The sequence below is a fragment of the Bactrocera latifrons genome, unplaced genomic scaffold (genome assembly GCF_001853355.1).
Source record: "Bactrocera latifrons isolate USDA-ARS-PBARC rearing strain unplaced genomic scaffold, ASM185335v1 scaffold_30, whole genome shotgun sequence".
Taxonomy (NCBI): Eukaryota; Metazoa; Arthropoda; class Insecta; order Diptera; family Tephritidae; genus Bactrocera; species Bactrocera latifrons.
In genome coordinates, this window is record NW_017536630.1 from 1,271,492 (window position 1) to 1,296,613 (window position 25,122).

Here is a 25,122-nt window from a genome sequence, read left to right on the forward strand (position 1 = left end):
AAAAACTTTGAAAACCTAATTTTTTTATTACTTTTAAACACAAAAAATCTTAGATCGGACAATTGCCACATGTGTGATAAATCTATCATTAAAATCTTACAACCGCTTTTGAGAAATGAAATGAGATAAATCGATTTAAAATTTTACTAAATTATTTAAACGGTATAACATATCGAAATATGAAAAAACGATTTCGGGATCTTCCACTTTCCAGCCGATTTTAAACCGTTTATGATTACTCAAACATAATGTGGTTTATCCGTGAATATGAACGCTGTATTAATGCTAGGCTCAGTTATTCAGTTTGAATCAATAGAAGGATGTGAAGACTCATTAAAGTTGTATAACGTCTTCCCACGCTATCTGTATCAGATCTATATTCAATTATGAAAGCATAACTACGTGATTTATTCCAGTTGTTTGTCTATGCCCAAATTTACAATTTGAGGGCAGCTTATATCACTTTTTTACGGTTGATTTGAAAAATATGCTAGTAAGTAGAGGATTGATGGCGAATATAATAATCCATCGCCTGCGAATCGACTACTTAATAGTACGATATTTCGAAGACTGTAACCTTAATACTTTCTTATAAACTCACTGGACATAATTTCTAATGTTGTGTGAAATATATTTATACCAAGTAGTTAACAAGAGGCAATGCTTTTGAAATCAATTGCCTACTTCTTTACTACTTAATATAAACAAATTCTTAAAAATTATTTAATAATATACTTAAACACTTTCACTTCTCCTTAATATGTTCACTGTTGATCAATCAATGTGTGAATGATGATCTTCAACAGAACACCAAACTAATTTATAGACAAAAGAATGTGAGCTACTCTACCAGAAATCTTCGTTAGGTAAAGATCGCTATTTAACATAAGCAACAACACATGCTAATCAATGCACTTGAGAAATAAAAGAACAACAATAACCTTATCATATATGTGTTATTGTTGACCTTTGTCACTGGCGTTGTTGTTTACGCATGCGTCCAGCAGAAAAATAATCCACAATGTAAAGGATCTACTTGCCAAATTATTTGTTCTTTGTCAATATTTTGAAACTATGGCAAAGCAAATATTTTTGAAGTGTGTGTGAACCTTTCTCTCATATTATAAAAATGATGAGAAAAGATTAGGAGACGCTCTCATAATTATTTGAAGATATGAACGTGTAATTTGGTATAATTAAAAAAATATTTAATATTAAAAAATAATATTTAATATGGAAGAAATGTTTGTTTATATACCCCAAGCGATTGCAAATGTAATGATTTCCATTAACATTTTATCTGCCCGGACTGTTCTTTTTTTTTTTTTTAAGATATACTGAATATTTTATAATCCACGCTACAGTTCATAGAATATTATATTAGGTTATCAAAAAAGTCTTGCGGTATTTTCGCTAGTTGGCGCTAAGACGCGTACTTCTATTATTATTCGTCGCATCGAGTCATGCTATACTTTTTTGGAAAGCTCGCGCTAACACGTGTTTGATTGATTGTCGTTTCTTTTAAGTCGTTCATGAGTTATAGCGTCGCAAGCATGGAGCAAAATAAAGAGAAAATACGGCATATTTTACAGTACTACTACGATAAAGGCAAAAATGCATCTCAAGCCGCCAATAAAATTTGAGCAGTTTATGGACCCGATACATTTTCCATTTCCACCGCACAATGATGGTTTCAACATTTTCATTCTGGTGTAGAGGTGGTCGAAGATGCGCCACGCTCCAGAAGGAATGTCGTCGAAAATTGAGATAAAATCGCTGAATTGGTCGAAAGAGACAGGCATAGTAGCAGCCGTAGCATCGGTCAAGAGCTGAGCATGAGTCATCAACAAAAATTTTATGAACAATTGAAAATTCAATAAAAATACCGCAAAAATACCGCAGAAATACCGCAGAGATACCGCAGAAATACCGCAAAAATACCGCAGAAATACCGCAAGACTTTTTTGACAACCTAATATGTTTTATTTGTTTCAAACTTTGAGCCAAATTTCATTATATGTGAAATGGGACTTAGTTGTTTGCAAATGAAAATTCAATATCCTTTCAATATCTCTAGCCAATATAACCACCCTTTAAATATTGAAAATATTCGAAAGTGCATTGACCTAATTAAATTTTGTATTAAAGATAAATTTTAATTTGTCCATTTCCAATGTTTGACATTGGTAGGCCATTGGCATACACTTTCTTTGATAGAATGTCCCATACATTCCAATACATCAATAACTTAGCTTTACTAAAATCCTGGAGTAGATGCCACTTTATGCATTGATGCGTTATCGTGTTGGAAAGTCCATGCTTCACAGCAAATTTTTTCAACAATAACTTTATGTATTTTGCTGAGTTCATTTTGTAGGACACAAAACAAACTAGAGTCTTTCCATAAAGTCCAACTCCAGCCTATCTTCCTTAATAGTTTTCAGCGAATCGGATTTCTTGTTCATGACAATTATCACGACAATAATACTGAAAACCATCGTATCCATTTAAATTGAACATTGTTTGCCACTAAATATGACCGATTGTCACTCGGTGTTCAGGAAGGTAATTTTCAGCAAAGTCGCACCAACTTTTGCCTCAAGCTGTTTTACCATAGTTCTTGCAATCCCTTAAAAATTTTCGATCGTATTTTTATTCCTTCTCATCGTCGTTGCTATTTTTCGCACGCACATTTCTTTTACTTGAGACTACTTATCAATAGTGAGTTTGGTAGAACGTAACATTTATGTACAAAAATTGATTTGAGGCAGGCATTGAATTTATTTATGCGAATATTTACCTTCTTGAATATAAATAAGCAAACAACCATGTATTTTCCCAAATAATTATTTAGCGCTCTGTATACGTATGCTTTTTTTTTTTAACCTATTCCAACCGGAAAACATATAAACATAAATTTATGTATTCTAAATACGCGCACAGTGTAAAAAATCAATTTGGATCGCTACTAACGAAACTTGGATTCGACCACTGTTTCGACTAACGTAAACTAAAAGTTTAGTAGCCAATGTCCCTTGGAAAAGAGGCATCACCGTTTTATCATATTAATGATGGTAGAAAGAATGGAGTGATAGTAGTCATCGTATATACAAGGTGTGTTCCAAAGTAAACAGGACTTTACAAAAAGAAAAACAGAACAAATGGTTTTTCAGCAAAATCAATTTATTTTATTCAAAATAGTCTCATTCTGCTTTAATACAGCTTTTTGCACGGTTGGCCGGTTGGCCGCCAATATGCCGGTGCAAGCCTTTTGAAAGGCCTCTACGCCTCCATAACGCTTTCCTATCATAGGCAAATGCATTTTCCGAAAAGGAAGAAGTCGCACGGTGCCATTTCAGGAGAATACGGAAGTGGTTAATGGTTAAAATGTGATCTTTGGTCAAATAATCGGTCACAAGCGTCGATCGATGATCGATGTGATAAATCGATATTTTGGAGATGTTCAATTCCTTTTAGATGAATTTTAATGTTTTCAAATTCCGTGGAATTTCCGGTGATCACGGATTTTGATTGGCACATGTTGATCGTCATTTGTAAACATTGAAACCACTCGTACACTCTGCTACGGGATAGGCAATCATCGCCATAACCTTGTTTCATCAATTGAAACGTTTCGGTAAAAGTTTTATCTATTTTGTTCGAAGCTCATTTTCGCACCGATAACACAAACATACTGAGACTTAAAACACAATAACTTCACTTCCAATCAATGAACTGCCATAAAATTCTCATTGGACAATCGATAAAGATAGCAGATTCTAACGCGCTAGTCGACATATAGATGACGCAACCAGGGGACGCTAAATTAAAAAAGTCCTGTTTACTGTGGAACGCACCTTGTACAAACTGACCCGTCAAAATCAAGTTATTTAAGGAATCTTTTATATCTGTAAAGGGTACTATAGCTTCGGTCCAACAGAAGGTAACATTTTTTCTTGAATCAAAAAGTTCGTATAAAACTTTTTATGAGAAAATTTTATGGTAAAATTATTTAAAATAATTTTTTATTATGTGAAAGCTGAAAATACTATCAGTTTTAATTAAACTGCATTGTGATATAACAAAAATTAAATTTGCTCAATAAGTATTAAGCCATAAAACAATGTTTTTCTTTTTAGAATATCTCTGTAAATAGTGGACTAAAAAAAAGTGGACCTACTCCAAAGTAGCATGAAATATCGATGCGTCAAATTAGATGCTTAGCAGTGAATAAGCAGTTATCAGTAACAAATATCAGACTGGAGGTTCAACAGTCTTCACCAAACGATTTCAACAAATTTTGAATCCTTCAATGAACCAAGCATGCTCCTCAATCTAAGCAGCTTTCAGTACTACAGTGTCATAATCCATTGGTTTACAATACCCTGAAAAACTTAATTCTTGTGACGACAAACTGAAGTACGTCGTTGTGATAATGAAAAGAAATTTAATATAGACGGTTGCGGAAGTCTTTAAAACTGCGTCAGAAGTCAGAAGGGAAGTCAGAAACTTCCAATATCATTGACGATATGAGCGGCATTTGGATTTAATTGGTTCACATTTGTCTTATTAGCCATAAGATGAACGCCAAAGCTAACACTACAATTCTAGGTCCTGTCTCAGTTAAAAAAATAATAATAATAAAAATGGAAGAATCTTAACAGCAACTATTACATAGCATTATTAGACCATTACTTGCCAAAAACCGGCAGCATTTGAAGACAGCGAAAGTGGCGTTTCAGCAAGCCAATATACCGTGTCACAAGTCAGTGAAAACGATGGCAAAAATGCATCCATTCGGTTTCAAATTGTTTTTACATGCACTATATTCTCCATGTCTGACTCGCTGAGAAGAAATTTACGTCGAATGAAAGGGTGATCGCCGAAGCTGCGGCATACTTTGAAGCAAAGCGGAAATCGTACAAAAAATTATATCGCTTTACTCAGTGTACCACCCTTGACGGGAACTATGATGAATATGACGAATTTTGCCAAAAAAAAAATATATATATGTTTTGCGATGGTAGGCCAGGGACCATTCAATTGACCTGTTATATCATATTCATAAAGAAATCTCAAGGCATAGGTTTTACATTTATCTACAGGGTTTTCCAATAGGAGTGATATGATTTATTATATTTATTTAATATTTATTAAGAAAATTAAAATGTTATTCATTTATTGTAAAGCACAATTTATACAATTAATTTCTGAATATAACATCATGCAAATGGCTTTCACGACTTCTTTTGCAGAAACAAGTTCGAAGAACGCAATATTCTATTAGAGAGTCTGGTTTGTTGTTTGAGACCAACGACGTTAAATAATCCCAAAAGAACTTATGATGTTAAATCACAAGTTCTTGAAAGTTACTCAGTGTCACAATTTCTTGAAATATTCGAATATATAAACTTTTCGGACGTGCAGTGTGGCACGTAGTCTGGTCTTGTCGGAACCAAATGTTTTCAAGATCAACTTCTTCCAATTGCGGTCATAAAGAATTAGTTATCATCGATCTATACCACTTTCCATTGAGACGGTGACGGTGACATCAACTTTATTTCGAAAGAAGTACGGACTGGTGATTTCTCCAGAACAACAACCACACCAAACTATCAATTTAGGTGAATGTCATGGTTGTTCATGAAAAAGTTTTATATTTTCTTCGCACCAAAATCAGAGTTTTGTTTATTTACCGCACCATTCAAACGGAAGTAAGCCTCATTGGATAAATTTGCATGGCTTACTTGCACAACGAAAAGATTCCGTAAACAATAGCGAACTGTCACAAACAAATCAATAAACAGCTACAGTAAATCTAATTAAAGGATCACTTTGACTTATAGTATCGATAAGGTCACAAGTGGAAGATTGGAACAAATAATGCAGCTAAAATGACAACGACATGATAATTACGGCTTATTGGTCAAATGTCACCAAACCACGAAAGCGAAGAAATAGAAACAACAAAGGAATTTTCGTAAAGCAAGAAATGACCATGGTGGAGAGCGAGTGTGAAATGTCAGAAAATATCATTGCCGGGAGCTTTAGGAGCGACAATAAACCAACGCAGAAATTAATAATGAAATCAAAAGCTTTACTATATAAAAACTTATGAGGCGTAAATTAGGGGCTTAACTAGCGGCATCATTAGATGACTATAGCAACAATTTTATTGAACGACGAAATTGAGTGACAACGGCGAAAACAATCAAGACATTGTAGGACATAAACAATGACATAGCAATTGAATCAAACGAAGACAGAGAATAGAGCGCTTAAGGAATGAATGTGTATGTGTTTAAGAGCAATAATAGTTCACAGTGGGTGGACAGCATTCAAAAACAATACGCTGCCGACAACTGTAAGCTAGCTGACTGCCTTGCTGCCAAAAATCAAACTGATAATGACATGGAAATAATTTCGAAAATATGTTTGTCTCATAAAATAAATAAGTATACATAAGATGTATATATAAATACACAGAATGAATCAATGTGAACCAGCAAACTGGCGGCAACATTGTAAACGCTGATAATGACACAATATAAGTAAATGACAGTGACAAGGGCGAAGGCACAGTTAACAAAGAAGACAGTGAAGTGATGAGCCTGAACTACACAGTATGGCGCCTACACTCCTACATCCGCAACTCTCTAATGGGTGAGGAAACTCTTAAGAATTTCGCTGAAAGACCCAGTCGATTTTGATGAACTTGTTTAGGCATTTAATGGAAGCTGTATAAACAAAACGGCTCAATATTGTCACAAATCATACATACATACATACTTATAATTTATATACAAACATATCTATTATATATGTTTATTTAGGCAAAACCAACCAAGCTAGTTGACTACAAATAAAATTCTTCAAGCTGCAATTATGTATGTCATTCGCTTTCACCTCCCCCTTTAATTAACCGCTTGCCATAAATGGAATGTCCATCATGAGAAAACAACCGCATTTCTACCTTTAACTACCTCCTCTCATTCACCTTTATTTGTGCGCTTGGGTTTCTTGTACCGCTGTTTAGGCTACTCAAGCATATTTCATGAAGTTGTCATCAATATTTGCGCTTCAACACCTACTGCAGATAGTGAGCAGCGCGTTTTGGTCTTCCTGCCGCGTAACTGTCACTCAGTCGTGGCATTCATTCTGCCCGACTCATTGCAGATGTGAGTGAGTGTGTTTCTGGTACTGACAAAGATCGCTCATCCCTCATACTGTTGACAGCTGCTTGACGCTTTATGCTTGCATATTTTAGTTATTTATTATTTATTATGATTGCGTTGACTGGAGTTGTTATGAATTTTTTGTGAATCAATGTATTGTTATTACAATTGTTCACTTGAATATTATACATAAATCGAGGGACAAGCATTCGAATTATGGACAAGATACCAAATGGGCTGAAAAGTCTTTGGTCTAAAATGAAGGAAAGTTTTTCTTAGCGCAAGTACGGGTTTGTTCTTCGATATAATCTCTATCTAAAGTAATTAATTTCTAGGCCTACAAAACAGTCACTTTTTGTAGAAGCTCAAGAGATATTTTTGCAATGTTTTCTAACCGACAATTCCTGGTACAAATAATACTTTCAAGATATTTCTCTACTATTCAATGAATCTGCTTAATGGAAACATACAAATATACTGTACTACGGACAATTAATTCTCAACCTTGAACAATGTTTGTTTATATGGTATATTTATTACAACCTTTTTAGAATAAAAGGTTACGAAAACTTTAAAATGCATACATCAGCTTCTTTGCAAGATATGGACGGTTGAAAGCATGCCTGATGATTGAAACCCCAGTGTGCTCTACCCTAGCCACAAAAAGAGGCTGCTTAATATGACGTATAAGGTCTTATCGAGCGTAGTGCTTGGAAGACTGCAGCCCACCGTCAACAAGCTGTTTGGTCCTTAAAATGTGGCTTTAAAACTAATAATAACTAGGAAGTCGTAGATAATTTCGTCTATTTTGGAATCAGTATTAACACCAACAACAATGTCAGCGTTGAAATCCAACACAGAATAAATCTTGCTAAAAGGTGCTACTTTGGATTGAGTAGGCAATTGAAAAATATAATCCTTTATCCACGTACAAAGACTAAACTCTACAAATCCCTCATTATACCCGTCCTGTTATAAAGTGGCAGGGGTATGACATCATCTGATGGGTCGGGCTTACGATTGTTGGGGATAAAAGTTTTGCGGAAGATTTATGGACCTTTGCGCATTGGCAACGGCGAGTGCCGCAGTCGATGAAACAATGAGCTGAACAAGATATATGGCGACTTTGACATAGTTCAGCCCATAGAAGACAACGGCTGAAGTAGCTAGGTCATGTCGTCCGAATGGACGAAAACAGGATATCTCTGAAAGTATTCAATGCAGTGCCCGCCGGGGGAAGCATAGAAAGAGCAAGACCTCAACTCCGTTAGAGAGATCAGCTGGAGAATGATCTGACTGTACGTGGTATCTCGAATTGAAACCAAATAGCGTAAGCCCTAAAAAGAGCCTTGGCTGCACCAATCTCGATGAAATTTTCAGATGTCGTTCGCTGCGGATCGGGAAAGTTTAGAATTAAAAAAGACCGTATGCTCTTTGTAAGGGAAAGTCGGAAAATTAGACAATTCCAAAAAGTATTTTTTTTTTTCATACACACATTTTTATATTTTTTATACCCTGAACAGGGTATATTAATTTTGTCACGAAGTTTGTAACACCCAGAAGAAATCGTCGGAGACCCTATAAAGTATATATATAAATGATCAGTATGTTGAGCTGATTCGATTTAGCCATGTCCGTCTGTCCGTCTGTCTGTATATATACGAACTAGTCCCTCAGTTTTCCATTTTCTCTTCAAGAAGCTACTCATTTGTCGGAACTGCCGATATCGGACCACTATAACATATAGCTGCCATATAAACTGAACGATCGGAATCAAGTTCTTGTATGGAAAACTTTCACGTTTAACAAGATATATTCACGAAATTTTTTATAGATAATTTTCTAAGGCAACAATGTAATCTCCGAAGAAATTGTTCAGATCGGCTCACTATAGCATATAGCTGTCGTATAAACTGAACGATCGGAATCAAGTTCTTGTATGGAAAACTTTCACATTTGACAAAATATATTCACGAAATTTGGTATAGATAATTTTCTAAGGCAGCAATGTAATCTCCGAAGAAATTGTTCCAATCGGTTAACTACAGCATATAGCTTCCATACAAACTGAACATATAGTTACTAACATAAATGAACTTGTGAAGGGTATTTAGCTTCGGTGCAACCGAAGTTAACGTTTTTTCTTGCTTTCAATTGTTTCTGTTTTGTTTTTCAATAATTTGAATCGTTCAAATTTGTCGTTTGCTTTCTTTATTCCGGCTATTCCAAAAAACATTATTGAAAATTCAAAAGTGATCAATTACAGATTGAAATTTGTTACGATATCACAGAAAAAAGAGGTTGCGCAAATATCGGTCGGCTTTCTTTTTGACATCAACATACATAGGCAGCCCAAGGCATGTGACCGAGTACTCGGAGGATGCGATGACATACATGCGGAATTATGGATCGTGGTCAAGCAAGCGATCGTCACGATGTCACAGTACGACTTTTCAAACAACAGTAACGATGTTTGACGGACTTTATCTTGAAGCAACGTATATGTGGTGCTGTTAGATGCTAAATATGTTCTGTTGAGTAACAAAAAAGAGATGTGCCGCACGCACACATTCTTCTTTGGATGGTGGATGGTGGTTCCACCAGATCAAATTGATGAAATCATTTCTGCGGAAAGTTATGATGCTGAGAAAGATCTAGTATTATATGAGGTGATGAAAGCCAATATGGTTTATGGACCTTGCGGACATCACAATCCCACTTCGGTACAGCAGGTGGAAACACCGCCAACAAAAAAATTAACATTGACGAGTTTTTTCTCAACTTTCGTCAGTGATCCGTTTGCGAGAACATTGCTCTGTTCGGAACTGCCTTGATATTATACATGGAATGCGTCGTCGAAGGAATAGTTACGCAGAAAGCAAGGTCAACGAGTAGATGAACATCCAGGTAGGTTTTCAACTAATGCCTTAGAATGAATTACGCAATCCACCCGAAAAAAACTCTTCTACCTTCGGTTGCTATTGATTAATGTTCAACTCCACAGTGTGAATGGTACGGTGTGTGCAACTTGTTGAGAAGTATGTCAGCTATTACAATTGCTGGAACATGATAATCAATGAAATCAAACGATGGACGATGCGATAGCTACTTCGTATGCCGCTGAAGTTCGCACACTTTTCGGAGTATCATCATGTCGACATATCAGCCTTCAAATCCGCGTTAATTATGGGATACGAACCAAAATGACATTGGTGAAGACATTTTACATCGTATTATCATATGGGTTAATTCCGGTCGATACTTCCGGTGGTTTGATATAATTCCATCTGCCGTTTATCAATTCACGAAAGATGAACTCATCACAAAAGTTCGGACATTGGACAAATTATCGTAACTATGATTCCTTAAGTGTACGCGCAATGTTAGCTGCCAAAAATACCGATGTTGTTGACTTATACTGGAAGATTCCAAGTCAAATTCCGGGAGACTTGCGGTCAAACAAATCAGTCGATAGTCTTGACAATGAACACGTCGCCGTGAATTATTTAGTAGAAATTTCTAAATTCTTTGAGGAGTCTTGGTATGCCACCGGAAAAATAGGATCTGTCATTTAAATATCGAAACTTCGCACAAATTTGCCTAAGGCCGATGAAACTTATGTAATGTAAAATTTTGAATAATAAGATATACATATATAGAGTAAGATATACATAGAAAATGAGTAAGTTATACATAGAACAATAATATAGCCAGGGATTTTTTATTTTAAATTAGATTTACTCATGATATAACAATGTTGTCGTAACCACGTATTTTATGACCTTTGTCTTTATTATATCCTAACATGTCATATTTTCAACATTTTTCGAAACACAAGCATGTATAAAAACCCAAATATAAGTGAAATGAGAATGATTTATATAAGCATAGAACAAATTGAAAGGTCATTGAAATCAATATTGGTAGCAACAACAGTTGCTACTACGTAGTGATATGAGAGTAATCTTCGGAAACTAAAATTTTCTCAAGCCATCGTTTACTTAAAATCCATATTATTTTTTTGTTTATTATAGAGTTTCGCCACAGAAATAGTTAACAATACTTTGCCATACGTCCTTCCACCTTAACTTCTATAGTATTGAATCAAATCGTAGTCAATTCTCAATGTTTCTAACACAATAGTGGCATGAATTCTCCTCTCTTGAAGTATATGTTATCACAAAATTATTCTCAATTTTAGAACTCACAGACTGGCCAATATTTTCGATAAAAATCGTACATATACACTGATACCCACATATTTTATATCTCCATTCATTTTAGGTGTTACAAACTCTGTGCAACATGTTGCGAGAGTATAAAAAGGAAAGGCACTTTCTATAGAGACAAATAAACTCTTGACTGCAACTTCAATTTACAAAAATAATAACTTTTAAATAATAATTTAAATATTAATTCCTTGTCGTAAATTAATGAATATTTTTCTTTTAAACTGAAAACATGCATTTTATTTTATATTTTTGCGCTATTGTGATAGTGTGCGACGAAAAGCATTCTCCAAATATTTTTCCTGAAGGTTTCCGAGTGCACTATACTTTGCCGGTGTCTGCTTTGGTTTCGTAGACCCATATATATAAATATACTATAATACATAAATGAGAGAATATTTAGAAAACATATTTTGATGATAGTTAAGGTCAAAGTTTTTTGTAAGAATGTGGGATAGAAATACCTCGATATGCTTCACAGTCCGAATTTCGATTGAGATTAAAATATCTTGAATGTCATACCTTCAGTCAACCGGAGGTTTGCGGAGCTTGAATAGAAACTAATTGATCTAGCATATTTCTGATGGGCTTAAAGCGATTCATCAGTTCATGAGAGTCTCTTGATACATATGTACATACAGACATACATTAAAATGTGGCAAAGAAATGGTGTTCAACTGTTCGAATGGAGTCCTTGCAACCTTCTTGAAGGTATCGGGCCCGAAACCTACCTACTATCTATCAGTCAAAAATTCACATTTTGTTCACTAATGCCATAAGCTTAATAACATTTTATTTGCACACAAATACATACATATTTTCACAAATAATAAAAGAAATATTTCCTAAAAATGACAACTTCGACGCTGTGCCCTTGTGTGCGCCTGGTTGTGCATATTTGCAATGTAATAAACAAACAAAATCTATTCACCTGTAAAGTAAATATTTTCTCAATAAATAATCACCCAAAGATAACAAGAAATACAAATAAACATTTTGCTCGGCAGCAGCAGACAATGGCAAAACATGTGAAAGTACAGTACAAAAAGTGAGAAAATAAAAAGTACAATGCACAGAAAAAGAGCAGACAAAATGAAGCAAAGAGAAAGTAAACGAGCACGTAAATGGTGTAAAATTGACACACGCATTGTCGCACACTCAAACACTCATATTTTTACAAGTGCCTCTACATAAAACATACACGCATACATTCACAGTTTATACCCTTATCCTTGGTTATGTGACTGACGGAATGTAAAAGGCATGTTGAGGGATTTAGTTGTTTTGATTTTCCGCTTTTTTTGCAGTGAGTAAATCGTGGGAGACTTGGGTTCATGGCTTCACTGATATAAGTATGCATATGTATGTGTATAGCTGAGCAGCGTCGCTATTGTTATTGTTCACCGTTGTTATTTGTAATATTTCTGCTCCCGGCTACATTATATTTTATTATCCTGTTTCGTTGTTGTGTCGCTAAACCTTGGCTTTCGGTTGACATCGTGCCACTTTCGACGCGCTCTTTAAAACCAGCTGCGACGGTTGCTGTAAGGTGTTACCATACTGTTGCCATATTTTAGTAATTTTTGGGAAATTGTTATTACATTTTTTTAGATAATACTAGCAGCTTCTAGAGATACGTTTGTGTGTTCGGGTTGGTATAATAAAATGCTGCTACTTGCTACTATTGTAAATCTGCCACATTGACTACTTTACACATTCCTTCATCGCTTGTTGTTATTATTACAATTTATAGATTTTTTTTAGAGCTTCGAAAATATTTATTTTACACAATGGCGCTTGTGATAAGTTTAGAGACGTGCTCTTGTATGGAAAATGATGTATGTGTGTGTTGAAATTTTATGCTTCAAGTAGACGTGACCATCCGCCAAACTTCTAAATGAACCAGAACTTCTTCAAGCTGAATATTTTCAAAAGCTACTATGTACTTATAAGGACAAACTATACATTGTTCTATATAAACGAGGGCCGTTAGATAATTTGTTAGAAAGTAATGAAGTAAAGTGAGGCAGTCAAGGAGTATTTTTTCTTACTGAAAATAGTATCAAACTACAGCATTTTCAAAGTCAATCAGCTGGCAAAGCTTAGCAAGCGGTGATCGTGGACCAGACTACAAAATCCTTTTGACCAAGAGTAAAACGCAGCAGATCCACTGAAATACTTTCCCTTAGAAAATTTCCTCTTTTGCCGCAATCGTCTCTCTTACTCCATACTGCTCGAAAGGTATTCATATCAAACTTTTATAGGGCTTAGGTTGTAACATCTCTGCAGTCAAATCTTCGGCGAACTAGGAGACAATGACTGACATTAATCGCCTGAGCAAATTTGTGACAGTGCTAAGTAGATTTATGATGGTCTTCATAAACAACAGCTTTAGATATCAAAACGCACCAGCGCTCTAAGCTGTTCAAATGAGATCTCTGCTAGCATCAACGTTTTAACCTCGTCTAACATTTGATGTAAAGTGATCTCAGAAGTAACTAAAAAAGTCGGCTTATGTCATAACCAGAAAAAGTTAAGAAACATTGGTTTAGTTTACAAAATACCATGTTTGTAATCAAAGTAAAGAGTCAGAAGAAAAGACGCAAGCCGCTGGTCGGCAGTCTAATTTCTTACAACAAATATGAGCATTGTTTAGTAGGCTTTATAAGATACTGTTGAGGAAGGTACAAACAGTCACAGTTCAAGACACTTACTTCACAACCCCACACGATTATTAGTAAGAACATACTCGTAGTGAATTACTCTCTAAATAGTGTCGAATGATTTCAACAAACTCACCCGTACACATCCTTTGTTGAAGCAAACCCTTCACTTAGGAACATCAAAAGAGTCTTTATAAACTTCACCGACGGCATAATACGTCCGTGGATATATTTTATCAGCAGCCAATTAAACACATATTTGACTAAGTTTATTCCCATTTTTAAGGATTCCGTCCCTATGTTCCTGCACGCAAGGAAGTTGCTTCTTTCGTATATATTTTTTTTTTTCAATTTTAAAAAGACAAGAACTTCCGATGTATTGGAATCACAAGAATAATTGGACAGAATATTTTAGGGAAAAGCTTAAAGTATGACCACAAAAAACTATTCATTTAAGAAAAGCTGGTTAATTGAGAACAAATATTCTCTACACCATTATACTTTACAAGTCTCTCTCCAAGTCTCCCATAATATATCGTGTAGATGCGCGGATGATGACAGCATACAAAGGCGGATCACACAATAATTTAATAAAAATTATGAAAACCAGCAAAGAATAAATATTAATAATTATTTTAGATTCCCTCGAGGGGGACACCCGAAAAAAGTATCTGGCAGTGAGGAAGATTTTCTGCAGAAATAATTATAATTTTTTAAAATTCAATCCGAAAACCAAAAAAAAATTGTTATTACTATAGATGAATACAGGCAATGATAAAGATTACACCTTAGTCAAAATTTTGAGTTTTGACAAACAAGTCGATTTTTATAAATAATTTTACACTTCAAATCGAAATTACTAAATATTAAACACCTGATTCTTTGATTATTACTTGAAAAATATGTGACATCTTCAAGTTGATCGGTTCAGCCGTTTTAGAGACATTTTGTTTACGGATTCTCAAAACATCGTTTGCGGTTTATGTTCTGGGAACCGACGCAGTCGTATGTATATCTCCAGTGCTGGCAATCACATTGTGTCAAGCCATATAGTTTTGGAAAGCTGGGATTTTAAACTTCATTTAACAAAAAAAAAAAATCGACGAAGTTGAAAAAAAGTTACAGCTGTTCAAAAATGTAAGAAAATAATGAAGAAATTCGCTTCATGTATTTTGAAATTTTTGTATAAAACAGGGAAGAATGTTAAGTAAGCCACCAATGAAATTTGTGAAGTTTACGGAGGCGATGCTATGTATGCTTTCGTGTAGCACAACAACGGTTCGCCCGCTTCCGTTCTGGAAATTTCGAAATTTTCGATTTACACTGATGGAAAAATGTCTCTAGCGGAAAAATGGCAAAAAGTGGTCGAACAAAATGGTACATATCTGGTTCATAAAGTTCATTATAAATATAAAAAAATAAGTTAATGTTTGATTAGGAATACGACTACCCAATATTTCCGGATCAACTTCAAATTTTCATAGAATTTTCTCAAATATGTATATGTTCATTTCATATAACTATATACAAAACAATTAATCGTATTTGTTTTTAATTCACAGTCGATAGGGGTTATAAAAAGCTACGAAAATAATCACGATTTGGTTTCACTTAGACTGTTACAGAGTAATTGAAATAATTCCCTGAGCTCACACAATAAAAACGTACGTCGGCTCGTCCCGCAAGGAGAATGACATTCAAAAGATAAATTTATTTAATTAATTCGACGTTTTTAAGTACTCGAATGTAATGGGGCTCTATAATAATATAATGTTTCTTTACCATAACAAGCGCTCAATTTATGGCTGCTATAGAAACTAAAAAATATCTAAAAAAAAAAAAACAAAAGGCTAAGAAATACGTAATATGATCGTTATGAAAAGTGTTTGTGCTTATATAAGTATTAAAAGAAACACAGACCTCAAGAAAATCCCAAAACTCTGCGGACTTATCGGTTATACCTCGCACAAAACTCCACAAACAAAGAGCAATTTTCCTGCTGCCAACACATGTTTTGTTATCACAGTCAATTCACAGAGACTTCGCTGAGAAGAAAGATGCTTCGTGCTGGAGAAAGGGGATGGCTGGAAGTGCGAAAAATGCTTTCCTAAAGTGTTAAGATGCGTCGCCATCATCGTCTTGTCGATTTTCCACAATACTGCAGTACATTGATTTATTTGCACATTTATTTATTTATGTATTTTGATTTTCGTTCGAGCACTTTTTCGCACTGACTTAGTACACGTTCGAAATCTCTTCAGCCATTCTTGCTAACCTTCGGCACATTCAAGTGCCGAGCTGAGCAACATTCTGTTGACATGGCAATGCGGCAACCGAACGAGGTGTGAAACGTTTTGGGTGCACAAAAGTCCCGTAAAGGTGACAAATGTCGATAATGTGTTGTAATTTAGTTGAAGGATTTTCGAGTGGCATTTGGTTTGCCCTCTGATCCAAGCCCACTTCCCACTTTCTCACGAAACAATAACGGACTTACTCGTGCGACTAACAATATAAATGGGTTGATGGAAAAGGATATGAAAGAACGATTTAACAGCTGTTGATAGGAATATGATGGGTGTTTCGAAATAAAAATGTATGCGCGTCCACATAAAAAGGAGCAAAAGAGTTGTTGAGGAGAAAGGCAAAGGCAAAAACAATAAATTTACAGTAATGCCAGCGGCTTGAAGTGCGTCGGAGACAAATCGCAAACCATCTGTAATACAACTAAATAAACTGCTTGGCTGGAGATTTGATTTATGTGCGTGTGTGTTTAGAAAATATGTCAGCTGAGAGTGTGAAGGAGGTTCGCTCCCGATAAAAAATATACAGTTATGCATGCCATCTAGTTAATGTTGGGTGGCATTTAAGATAATACCATCCGTCATTAATCACAAGGATCCTCTAGGCTTTCACCCTTTGTGTTAGTTTTGAAGAATTTAAATGTAGAAATAAACATGGAGCATAGAACATAATAAGATATCAAAATTTAAATACGATTTAATCAATGCTGTTAGTTGGCCTTTTTAAAAAGAGTCCATAAATTCACAACTTTCCATAAATTCTTTAGAATTTAGCGTAGGCAGACTTTAAACATTAGCTCCTTATCTTTAAAACCAAGAAAAAAACATTACTTTGGCTGACTGAAGCTATAATATTCTTCAAAAATAAGAAAGATTCCTTCCAAGCTCTTCGATCGATTAGTTCATCGTTGAGTCGCTGATCGCATTTAGTGGTTGTCAAATAAGTCTTGCGGTATTATTTATTTATTTTATTTTTTTATTTTATAACGGTTTGATGACTCATGCCCAGCTCTTGACTGATGCTACGGCTGCTACTATGCCGGTCTCTTTCGACCAATTCAGCGATTTTATCGCAATTTTCGACGACAGGCCTTCCGGAGCGTGGCGTATCTTCGACCATCTCTACACCAGAACGAAAACGTTGAAACCATCGTTGTGCGGTGGAAATGGAAACTGTATCGGGTCCATAAACTGCTCAAATTTTATTGGTGGCTTGAGATGCATTTTTGCCTTTATCGTAGTTGTACTGTAAAATATGCCGTATTTCCTCTTTATTTTGCTCCATGTTTGCGACGTTATAACTCACGAACGACTTAAAAGAAACGATAATCAATCAAACACGTGTTAGCGCATGAAATGAGTTTTCCAAAAAGGTATAGAATGACCCGATGCGACGAATAAAACTAGAACTACACGCTCTCAACGCCAACTAGCGAAAATACCCCAAGACTTTTTTGACAGCCAATATAAATGCTCGCAAGTGAGGAAAGTTCTCTGAGCTCTATTCGCTTGGGAATGGCCAGAAACAATTATTTTATCCTCCGGGTAATCCAAGCGCATTCGTTTGAAGACAAACTAAAGTGAAGTGAAGGTGAAATATTCCCAAGTGTAACATTATTATAGTGGCTATGAAAAAGAGCGCAAATTCGGAAGGACCTTCTCAAGCGATACTAAACGAGGTTTCAGAAAAAACGATGCAATCTTCTACAAGAGCTGCTGGTGTACGCCGATAACATTGGATTCAACACCTGCGCCGTTAGTTCTGCTTTCTCCAGACTGGATAAGGAAGCGAAGCAAATGGGTCTGGGAGCGAACGAGGGCAAGACGAAACTTCTCCTGCCGTAGATAATTTCGTCTATCTTGGAATCAGCATTAACACCAACAACAACTCGAAATCCAACGCAGAATAACTCTTGCCGACAGGTGTTACCTCGGACTGAATAGCAATTGAGAAATAAAGGCCTCTTTCGACAGACAAAGACCAAATTCTACAAGTCACTCATTATTCCCGTCCTGCTATTTAGTGCTAAGGCACGGACGATGATGACATCTGATGAGTCGACGTTACGAGATTTCGAGAGAAAAGTTTTGCGCTTATTTATGTCAATAAAGAAGATGGTACTCGGAAATAGGGTCACTGACACTTTCTTTTGAATGTTACAAATTTAATTTAATATACGTTTAGCCTGTTCAGGGTTTCTTTCTAAAATATACCACTACAACAGGCTTCGATAAACCTTCAAACTTCGTTTCTAAATAATAAGTGTTAACCAATTCAATATCAACGAAACATTTCAGACAGCCACACTCAAGTTAACTCTGCCTATGACATAAACTTTTAACTCAAGTTAACTTCACTTCAAAGGACGAATAATTAATAGATGAGCTTCTGGAAAACAAACCATTATAATAAAATACAACTTAACTTGAGAAGTTAGTCATAAAGCAAAAGCAAATATTCGCACATTTAAATTAAGAAATTCACACTTAGTATTCATTATGTGGAAATCATTTTTAACATATTCATATTTCAAAGAGACTTCACCATTTAATTTGCAGTTACAATTTAGCGGCACCGTCCTGCCATACGTTGAAAATAAATTACTCGTATCTTATGTAAGTAGCCGCGCTTGTATGCACGAGTATAATATGTAAAGTACACAACTGTCAATTGTCCGCTTTATCAATTATCTGCAGTTTTGTGTGCTGTTGTAGTTCCCGATTTTCACACACGCGTAAGCATATTTGTTAATTCCCTGCGAGGCAACAAATAGGTGATTTCTAAAATGTCTTACTGAATTCAAAAATTTTTTTCTTAGTTCTTATGACTTAAAAGCTCACGATAGTTGAAAAGGGCCCTGCTTTGAATCCAGCTATTTCTAGATGTCTCAACGTTTGTGAAGCGTCGATGTATCATATGAAATGCTGAAGAAATATAAGAATAATGACGATACAAGTGCTAGCGAATATGTAAATGATGATATCCAAGACATGCAGCATTTGAATATAACTCTACCACTCGATATTGCCGGTGAGATAGAAGTTCAGTGGTGTACTGCTAATAAAAACCAACAGTTGAAGCAGAGATAGTATACGGGTAAAAGATAAAAGTAAGTTGACGACGAATTTATTAATTACTGAGTGGATTTTATCCTGAAGTATGCGAGCAGAATTGAATGTACTATCACTTTGGATTGAGTACGATGAGATTTCAAAATTCTTTGCATTTTATTTCTGCCCGGATTCCTTCAATACGCAGTTATTGCTCCGACGAGGCAGCTCTTGGAGTACAATGCGTCGTGAATGTTTCCAGAGTATAAAAAAGTATTTCCAAGTTTGGGACAACCAACAACTCGATGCATAGGATAAATTTGCCCAAGTTGTGCCATTATTCTTTCATATAATATGATGAACAGTCGTTTCATGTATTTGGTGTATTTCCTCATAACTTATAAATTCTTGAGCAAATTATCGTATATTTTGGCAGGCATAGCTTTAAAATGTTTATCAAAAGAAAGCCGATTTGCCTAGGTTTTAAATATGTAATATACTTATTGCTCCTACGAGTTTAACTTCTTTTCCTCTTTTGGGCAGGATACCTGTACTACGTTGAACCGTATGCAGATACAAATATTTTGTTCTGAACCTGCTGGCAAAAGTGGAGCATTAAGGCAATAATACATTTAATTGCTTTTAATTGCTCATCTTGGATTCTTGGGACTCTTCGTGACAGGTACAGTACAGTACGTCTGCTCAAAATGTAAAAGAGGGCTTCATCCTCGGAGTTTCAAAGAATTAAATAAAGTGACAAATTTAATTTTAGTAACACTTCACTTATAGTTAAACATTTTGTGACCAAGAAATAAGTTTCTGTCCATATATCGAACTTGTACTTTTAGTTGTCTTTGAATTCGTTTCATATATCGTTAAGGTCCAGTGATGCGCCTCACCTCTTCCACCCCCGCTCTCCTGTACGCCTGAGCCTTATTGAGTATCATTATTACAATTCTTCTGCAGTGATTATGCCAAACTATAGTTATCACAGTCTATAGTTATTACTGTCAGACCATTATTTCGTCAAAATCAATGTCGCCTCCGTCGAAGAAATCTCTATTGACCACTTGTGGCAACTTTTTTTTGTCCAATGCTCGAAACAGTTGTTAAAGTCAATTTCCGGAATAGCCTTCAATGCGCCTAGCGATTCTCGTTTAATGTCTTCAATTGACTCAAAACAATTTCCCCCGAGCGAATTTTACGAATAGCTTCGCGCACAAGTCACATAACACTGAAATAGTGTTCCTTGTTGACAGTTCGGCCGGTCGGAAGGTATTCGGAGTTCACCACACCCCGATAAAAGAATAAAACTGTCATCCTGCTTTGAAGTAGGTAAGCATAGATCCAAGACTCATCAGCGATAATAATATGTTTCATAACATCCTGGTAGTCGGAAGGCATTGCTTCATAGACGTTAACGCGACGTTATTTGTTGAAAAAATTTAATGACTTTGGAACCAATCTTTCTTTGACTTTTTTTAACCCAAAATGGTCATTCCTTCCATTATTTTGCTGACGTTTTAATTATCACTTGAATAATTAAAAAATTGAAAAATAATAATACCAATCAAAAACACTTGCTCGCGATGATATCACCAAAGGCCTTATCCATTATTCTCAACGTTTCGGCAACAGAAATTTATTAAAAATCGACGAATGCATTCTACGTACTTCAAAATTACAAGCGCATAATCACAATTTTAAATTTTAATTTTAAACCATCTTATAACGAACAAGTAAGGAAGGCCTAAGTTCGGGTGTCACCGAACATTTTATACTCTCGTATCAAATACCGTGTTTGTGTAAAGTTTTATTCCGCTATCATCATTGGTTCCTAATGTATATATTATACAGAGAAGGCATCAGGTGGAATTCAAAATAGCATTATATTGGAAGAGGGCGTGGTTGTGAACCGATTTCACCCATATTTACGTACATATCTTCGGGGTGTTAAGAAACTATTATAATATATACCGAATTTCATTGAAATCGGTCGAGTAGTTCCTGAGATATGGTTTTAGGTCCATAAGTGGGCGACGCCACGCCCATTTTAAATTTTTAAAGAAAGCCTGGGTGCAGCTTCTTTCTGATATTTCGTCCGCAAAAGTGTTTAGTGCTTCTGACGTTTTTTGTTAGTCGGTTAACGCACTTTTAGTGATTTTCAACATAACATTTATATGGGAGGTGGGCGTGGTTATTATCCGATTTCTTATATATTTGAACTGTATATGGAAATCCCTGAATGAAACAACTCTGTAGAGTTCGGTTGACATAGCTATAGTAGTTTCCGAGATATGTACAAAAAACTTAGAAGGGAGCGGGCACTTATGCCCCTCCCTAATGCGATCCTTTTTGCAAATTTCACTTTAATATCTTTATTTACGGGTTAGTTATGACACTTTATAGGTTTTCGGTTTTCGCCATTTTGTGGGCGTGGCAGTGGGCCGATTTTGCCCATCTTCGAACTTAACCTTCTTATGGAGCCAGGAAATACGTGTACCAAGTTTCATCATGATATCTCAATTTTTACACGACGGACGGACAGACAGACATCCGGATTTCAACTCTACTCGTCACCCTGATCACTTTGGTATATATAACCCTATATCTGACTCTTTTAGTTTTAGGCTTCCTTCTCTCTTCAACTCTCGGTACCTATCCCATCCTGCCCTTGATGTGGTCGACCTTAACATTGGGAGGTAGGCAGTCGGTTTTCTCTACGCTGTGTTACGGCACTCCTCGTCGTACCAGCTGTTCTTTGCATTTTCTGAAAACCAATTTTTTTGGTTACAGCTGTACGTAAGGACTGGTCTGTTGACGAGAGCTCTCGGCGGGCACGGGTGCTATCTGTTGTGATTTCAGCTTCTCAAAGTTGAACCTTTCTTGTGTTTGATGACGTGCTTTTTTTCTGCACAGAGGTGAGTGCGTATCTTGGCTGCAACAGGATATTGGTCCGAGTCGGATTATTAGGACCTAGTGATTTCTTTGGTGGCTTTACGAAAGCATCTTTTTTCACATCATCTTTCTCTTCGGTCGAGGCGTGGGCGCAAATCAGCTTCGGACCGGACACTCCAGGTGCATGCCCTTAAATCGTTATCCTTAGTGCTTTTGCCAAATATAATTTCGATTTGCGAACTTTCATTCACATACCGACCAATATGTGAGCTATCTCACTGAAAATAAGAGTATTATTATGTGCCTAAAATTGAGCGAAAGTCTGGCCTAGCCTCCATATTATTAATATCAAGATTATAAAACATCCGTCTGACTTTACTCCATATAATTGGTGATGGTGTGGGAGGTCCTTCATGAAACCTTGTTAGCTTTTTATTAATCTGTGGCATATTCGTTTTGCCTCCAATATAAATCATGAAAATACCAAATTTCCTGAACAGTATTAAAGACTGGTGTTGAGTAAATTTTTTCTTTAGTCGGATGAAAGTAGAGCTCTATATCGGATGCAAAGACTATTGTGGCAACGACTTCTTTCGATGTTCTTCAAAATTTTAATGAAGCATGTCAAACTAATATCTAAGTAGACGTCTCATTTCAACTTTCAACGTTTAAATATTATAGCGTGTTCGTACAGGGTTGCCGCCCACGCACTTTTAAAACCTTGAGCACACACATGCAGTATGTACATATATAATTGGTACGTGTTTTAACACATGTTGTATTCAGTTGCAAACAAAAATATAATATATTTAATTTCTGCCGCATACATCAGCTGTCATATTTAATTGTAATTATAATTTATTCCATTTATTGTTAATAATGCATGCATCATTTCTTTTCCAATATCTCCCACAGCACACAAACACACATATATTTACATACTGTAAGTCTATATTTACACACATTGTGTATGTAGGTGTATCTACATTATTTTTCGCACTTTTCATTTTCATTTGCATATCACCCATTGTTCAATAACACTCGCTGTTGATATAGATGCATTGGCATCGAAGCCTCGAGGCATCCACCTCTACGCACCCGCACATTGGCTCACATTACATTTGTTTTTCTGCTAACGTTGTCGTAATGCTAGTATATTGCGCTTGTTTTTTCCCAACTGCGAAAAAAAGTGAAACAATTAAATTGCAATATTTTTCGCAATAAAAATTGCAGAAATTCCACAAATTGTATTTCAGGCATTTTTACAAGCGAGTATTTCATATTTCTATACGAGTATATAAGTTGACGTGTTATGCTCTAACGTACGTTAATTCAATTGTAACGGTATTAATTATAACTGCCAAATTGTGGTAAATCAAGAAAAAAATGTTAACTTAATGATATTCACAGGAGTATCTCGTATAAAATGAAAGCTACAAGGTGTTTTACAAAGTAAGCAGGACTCTTTGAATCTTGCACTCCCTGGGGGTGGCATATATGTGTCGACTGGTGAGTTAGAATCTACTATCTTCATCGATTGTCCAGTAAGAATTTTATGACATTTTACTGGTTGGAAGTGAAGTTATTGCGTTTTAAGTCTCAGTATGTTTGTGTTATCGGTACGAAAATGAGCTTCGAACAAAGAGCCAAATTAAATTTTGTTTTAAAATTGGTACAACTCTTAATGAAACGTTTCAATTGATGAAACAAGTTTATGGCCATGACTACCTATCCCGTAGCAGACTGCACGAGTGGTCTCAACGTTTCCAAAGTGGTCGTGAGGACATAAATGACGATCAACATGTCGGCCAATCAAAATCCGTGTTCTCCGGAAATTCCATCGAAACTGTGCATGAATTCATTAAAAATCAGCCGAAATCATCATTGAAATTCATGGAAATTGAATGGAACATCACCAAAACATCGGTTTCGGCCCGAATGTCGCGTTTATTACACGATAATGCGCCGTCTCATCGATCGACTTTTGTGATCGATTATTTGACCAAAAATTAACGATTTTCCCGAAATCACTGGTGTGGCACCGTGCGACTTCTTTCTTTTCGGAAAAATGCACTTGCTCATGAAAGGAAAGCGTTATGCAGGCATGATTCCATTCAAAAGGCTTGCACCAGCATACTGGTGGCCATACCGGCCAACGAGCTAAAACACTCGGTCGACATGCTTTTGGACCGTGCAAAAAGCTGTATTGAACCAGAAGGAAACTTTTGAATAAAATAAATTGATTTTGCCAAAAAAACCATTTGCTCTGTTTTTTAAATTCTGCTTACTTTGGAATGCACCTTGTATTAAGATATTCGTTTTTATTTTAATCGGTTAGTTTGTATAGTAGCTACATATATTTATACTGAAGTAGTCTGAACAATATGTTCTAAGGTTGTAACGTTGGCCTATATAATCATCAAGGCTAAATTTTATTAAGATAATTTCTCAAAAAAGGGTTCTTCATAAAAGTTGATTTTGTAACTACTTGTTGTAGTGCTCGGATATTGTCAAAATTACGAAATGATAACTCAAACATTGAGGATTCGGACTCGGACTCAGCTCATCACGCTGACCATTTACATAACGTAAAATTCAGAGTGATCAAAATTTGGTTTTGGTTGGTAGAGTGGGTGTATCACGGCACACGTAGGCCTTTAATAGGCCCATTGTGATACCACTTCGACAAAAGTCTACTCACTCTATTGGCTCCTATCTGAACCTACCCGTGCTTCTCATAAATTTCGTCAGTACGAAAAATTTTATCTGCGCAACTTCCACCGTCAATAACCCCTCTACTGATAGT